Source organism: Suncus etruscus, chromosome 6, assembly GCF_024139225.1.
Source record: "Suncus etruscus isolate mSunEtr1 chromosome 6, mSunEtr1.pri.cur, whole genome shotgun sequence".
Classification (NCBI taxonomy): Eukaryota; Metazoa; Chordata; class Mammalia; order Eulipotyphla; family Soricidae; genus Suncus; species Suncus etruscus.
This window is the reverse complement of record NC_064853.1, coordinates 104,314,872-104,320,871: the sequence shown is the minus strand read 5'-3', so window position 1 is coordinate 104,320,871 and position 6,000 is coordinate 104,314,872.

Genomic DNA, 6,000 nt, shown 5'->3' with positions numbered 1-6,000 from the left:
TCTCTTACTGGCAAACCTTGAGTAATTTTTCTTACAAATGGTAGGGGAGGGCCCGGAGAGATAGCACAGTGGCATTTGCCTTGCAAGCAGCCGATCCAGGACCAAAGGTGGTTGGTTCGAATCCCGGTGTCCCATATGGTCCCCTGTGCCTGCCAGGAGCTATTTCTGAGCAGACGGCCAGGAGTAACCCCTGAGTACTGCTGGGTGTGGCCCCAAAACAAACTAACAAACAAACAAAACAAATGGTAGGGGAAGTGACATGTGTACAGTTTTCTGTCGGCTTTCTTGAGGGATGGAGACCTTCTAATGTGGATGCCTGGATCCCTCCTGGAAATTTTTAGCCAACCAGACTGGTGGTTCAATGTGAACACCTAAAAATACAGTATCGCCTTGACCTTGCAGTGCTAGTGATTACCCAGGATATCCTAGGAGGGCTCCTCAGGGACATCTAGGGTTACATCCAGCAATGGAGGGTGGACCATATGGACCTAGGAAGGAGACCAGGATCAGCCATACACTTTAACCGCTCTACTATGTCTCATAGTTTATTTTTAGAGCCTCATTGGAAGCCATTGTGACCTAGTGAAGGAAGATCACTAGTTCTTGGAGGCAGTAATGGCTGCAGGCAACATGAGAGTAGGACATAGAGTAGGACACAGCTGTGGCAGCCACAATGACTCCTCAAGTAACTGTGCAGGCATTGCTTGTAAGCAGGCTGGTAAGAGATGAGCGGCAGTTGAGGTCTGCTGATTGTTTCCGAGATGCACATGAAGCCCATATCAGGGCTGATTGACAGCAGCTGGAGGGGGTGGCCCTTCTAGGAAGAATTCATGACAAATTGTGGCTGCTACAGAAGAAATATGGAAGGAGGGGCCAGATCATCAAGACCACTGGTCAGTTCCTTATTTACACATATTATTCAATTGGTTGTTGTACAAACCCTTATTTTACTGTACTAACATTGTATAAGATATATAAAATGATATACCGATTGGTCAGTTTTATAAACCCTCATTTACATAACTAATCAGTAAGCAAAGGGGGTGCTTTACTTTGACCTACACGCATAGTATATTTTAAAAAATCATATGACCTTCCAGTCACCTTTGCTTCCTAGCTCTTTGATTATTAAAATACTAACTCATTGGGGCTGGAGAGATAGCATGGAGGTAAGGCATTTGCCCTTCATGCAGAAGGACAGTGGTTCGAATCCCAACATCCCATATGGTTCCCTGTGCCTGCCAGGGGCAATTTCTTTTTTTTTTTTTTTTTTTTTTTTTGTGGTTTTTGGGTCACACCCGGCAGTGCTCAGGGGTTATTCCTGGCTCCAGGCTCAGAAATTGCTCCTGGCAGGCACAGGGGACCATATGGGGCACCGGGATTCTAACCGATGACCTCCTGCATGAAAGGCAAACGCCTTACCTCCATGCTATCTCTCCGGCCCCCAGGGGCAATTTCTAAGCCTAGAGCCAGGAGTAACCCCTGAGCACTGCTGGGTGTGACCCAAAAACCAAAACCAAAACAAACAAACAAAAAAAACCTGGACCGGGAAGGTGGCGCTACAGGTTAGGTGTCTGCCTTGCAAGCGGATGGACCGCGGTTCGATCCCCCGGTGTCCCATATGGTCCCCCAAGCCAGGGGTGATTTCTGAGCGCGTAGCCAGGAGTAACCCCTGAGCGTCAAATGGGTGTGGCCCAAAAACTAAAAAAAAAAAAAAAAAAACCTAACTTATTTGGTGGAAATGGAATTGGGCCACCCCCAGTGGTGTTCAAGAGCTCTTCCTGGTTCTGTGCTCAAGAGTGACCTGGGGCTGGAGCCATAGCAATAGTCCAGCAGGTAAGGCACTTGCCTGGCACTCAGCTGAACTCAGTTTGATCCCGGCATCCTGTATGGTCCCTGAACATGTTAGGAGTGATTCCTGAGTAGAGAGAAGAACTGCCTAAGCACCACCAGGTCAGGTGTGGTCGTAAAACAAACAAGCAAAAAAAAAAAAAAAAAAAAAAAAAAGAATGACCTGTGGTGCTGGGGATTACAGTTAGGGTCAGCTGCATCCAATTACCTATCTTACTCCCCGACTATTTCTTTAACCCTCATCTTAATTTTTTAGTTGCTCTAGTCTCATTCTGACTTTTTTTTTTTTTTTTGGTTTTTGGTTTTTGGGTCACACCCGGCAGAACTCAGGGGTTACTCCTGGTTCTATGTTCAGAAATCGCTCCTGGCAGTCTCGGGAGACCATATGGGATGCCGGGATTCGAACCACTGTCCTCCTGTATGCAAAGCAAATGCCTTACCTCCATGCTATCTCTCTGGCCCCTCATTCTGACTTTCAAAAGATGGGGAGAGATCAAATTTTCAAGAGGAGTTTTAACCATTTTATTTGCAGGATGTCTCTTGCCTTCATGCCAGGAACTATGACATGGAAAGTCCAACTAATATCACAATCTCCTTCAATCTTTTTTTTTTTTTTTGGTTTTTGGGCCACACCCGGCGGTGCTCAGGGGTTACTCCTGGCTGTCTGCTCAGAAATAGCTCCTGGCAGGCACGGGGGACCATATGGGACTCTGGGATTCGAACCAACCACCTTTGGTCCTGGATCGGCTGCTTGCAAGGCAAATGCCGCTGTGCTATCTCTCCGGGCCCGTCTCCTTCAATCTTTACGCCCTTTTGAGACCTGCCTGTGATCCTTGGCATTGCTTCTGGTTCCCTGAACAATGCCAAAGATCACAAGCAATGCTACAATCATAAATGACCCTTGAGCACTGTTATGTGCTCCAGCCCTCACTCTCAATAATTATAAGATTTGTCAATATTTCTGTACTCATCAACTGTACATTTTTGTATTATACCAACTCACAATGAGCTGTAGTTATTTTTGTTTGTTTTGTACTGTTCTGCAGAAGTGCTAATACAAATAAATTTTTTTATTTTGTTTGTTGAGCCACACTGGCAACGCTACTTATGGTCCTGCACTCAGGGATCACTCCTGGCTGTGCTTGGTGCAAGGAAAGAGCCTTGCTGCTATACTATCTCTCTAGTCCCCTAAATAAACTTAGTTGCCAGAAAAAAAAATAAACATTCTTTTTTGTTTTGTTTTATTTTTAGAAATAACATTCTTTTTTGGTTTTTGTGTCACACTTGGTGACACTCAGGGACTTACTCGTGGCTCTGTGCTCAGAAATTGCCCTGGCAGACTCAGGGGGCCATATGGGATGCCGGGAATCGAACCACTGAACCACCGTAGGTCCTGGGTCGGCTGAGTGCAAGGCAGACGTTCTATCGCTGTGCTGTCCGGCCCCAGAAATGACATTCTTAATTTAATTCTAAATCCCTTTAAAAGAGTCCAGAATATAGTACTGGGGGAAGGGTACTTGCTTTGCCTGTGGCTGACGGGGTTCAGTTCCTGCAACCCATATGGACCCTCAAACACTGCCACAAATAATTCCCGAGTGCAGAACGAGGAGTAACTAACCCCTGTGCATCATGGGACCCACTCGGAGATATAATACATACATTTCTCAGGCAACTATAATGGAGAGGTAACCACCCCCCCTTGCCCCTACAGAAATTTTCAGGTTCCCTTCCCCAGTAGACAAAACCCAGATGCTAAGTTAGAGCAACTTTGAAAAATACTTTATCAATAAGATGCAAGTAATATCTGAGCCATTTGAAAAACACTATCCCAAGTCTAGTTTCTGGGCCTAAGTCATATAGACAACCTCCCCATCGGGACAGGGCCTCACATCCAAGGAAATAGAACACAAAGCACAAAACATAGAAGACAAAGCACAAGACTGTCTTTTACTCTGGATCTCTTCTCTCTATGGTGAAATAAATGTACACTTGTCCCTTCTTTGCTATAAGCCCATGTAAACCTTTCTTTTTTGGAGAGGAAATGTGGGTGAGCCACCCTTTGTTGACTCAAGGATTATTCCTGGTGGGACTTGGAGGACCATATCTAGTATAGATCAAACCAGCATCTTCTGTGTGCAAAGTAAGTTCCTTAACCTCTGTATCATCTCTGTTTCATGACAATTTAATCAAAATGAGCAAATCTGTAGTGTAGAGGAAAACAAAGAGATCCCTAAAATGACTATTTTGGAAATTCAGTGAGGTAGGTTAGTTTGAACAGACAATGGAGCAAGATGGTACTATGGAAAGTAAATTTAATATTCTGATACATTCTTAAAAGGGATTTTTTTTTTTTTTGGATTTGGGGAACACACCTGAAGATGCTCAGAAGTTAGTTACTCCTGATTCTGCACTCCAGAATTATTTGTGGCAGTGTTTGAGGGTTAGGATTGACTTTACTTTTTCCAGCAATTAACAATTCCTCATGGGATTGGAGTATTGGTACAGCAGGTAGAGCATTTGCCTTGCTTGTAGATGACTTGGGTTCCTTGGTGCAATCCTTGGCATCCCATATGGCCCCTTGAACACTGGTAGGAATGATTCCCTGAATTCAGAATCAGAAGTTACCCTTAAGCATCACCAGGTGTGACCCAAAAACTGAAAAATAAAAAAACAACTAAAATAGTAAAAGGCTTTTTTCTTTTTTTTTTTTTTTTTTGTTTTTGGTTTTTGGTTTTTGGGCCACACCCGTTTGGCGCTCAGGGGTTACTCCTGGCTATGTGCTCAGAAATTGCCCCTGGCTTGGGGGGACCATATGGGACGCCAGGGGATCGAACCGCGGTCCTTCCTTGGCTAGCGCTTGCAAGGCAGACACCTTACCTCCAGTGCCACCTACCCGGCCCCTGGCTTTTTTCTTTTTAAAGCCCAGATTAACTTTTATGTATGCAAAACTCAGGAAAAATAAAAACTTTGGAAGAAAGGAAGAAACTTTCACAAGCCATTCAGGGCTTTTGCTTCACGTTCTTGTTCTCTCTTGAATAGGTATCTTGCTTGCTTTGCTTGACTATTTCTACTCTGGAGAAGCCTGTGCTCTCTCTCTCTCAATCATTTACTTCTCCCTTTTTCTTCAAAGATCATTCTAAATAAGTTTCAGTAAAAAGGGTTTCACCATTTCATATTTCCTCCTGAAATTTTCTCTGAGGAACCCACAATGCTTGTGCTGAGGATAGGTCTGACCTGATCTAGACCAGGCATTTCCTCCAAGCACTTGTAGCCAGGTGGGTCAAGCAGAGATGGTGTTGAGCCTATAACAATGAACAGTAGAGCCCCCACTTATGAGTTGAGCCTTGAATAAAGACATTCCCAGCTGGAAGTCAAAATTAGAGCTGCCCAAAGTTAGGGTGAACATGATGTATGTATGTCACAAATGTCACAAGTCTGTTAGGATATGCTAACTGCCATACACTTCCTGGAAGGGTTGTAAATAAGAGATAAGGAAAACTCAGGTGCAATTATCTTGGGCAAGGGCTTTCACACAAGACTAAAAGCCTTCACCAGAATAGGAATACCTCATAAATCAGATGTGTCAAAAGCTCACCAGAATGTCTCTAAACCTTATTTTCTTTACCTTAGTGAGGTAGGAATGTGGCTTTCCTGCCTTGTATAGAAGGTATAAGTGTAAGTGAAGTCTGTTGGGGGCCCAGGATCCTCAATACAACTTTCTATTTTTTAATTATCTATCTTCCATATCTCCTTGTCTTTTGTGGTTCCGGCCTAACACTGGAAACATTTTCTCAAGTCTACCTCACTCCCCACTTTACTGAGCCACCAGGGGCAACAACCAACTAGCAACAACAAAAAACAATTGTCCCTTATGCCTGAGAATATAAACTGGTTACTTTTGGGACATGAGTCCACCATCTCCCAACAATCCACCTTGTTGCTACTATCTTTCGTGGTCATCACTGGATCTCTTTGTGAGGTCTTTAGTGGTGACATATGGCCAAATACTTCATGGCATTTCAGAGTCCTGACATTCTGTGTTTGATTCGAATTTTTATTTTATTTTTTTTGGTTTTTGGGCCACACCCAATAACGCTCAGGGGTTACTCCTGGCTATGTGCTCATAAGTTGCTCCTGGCTTGGGGGACC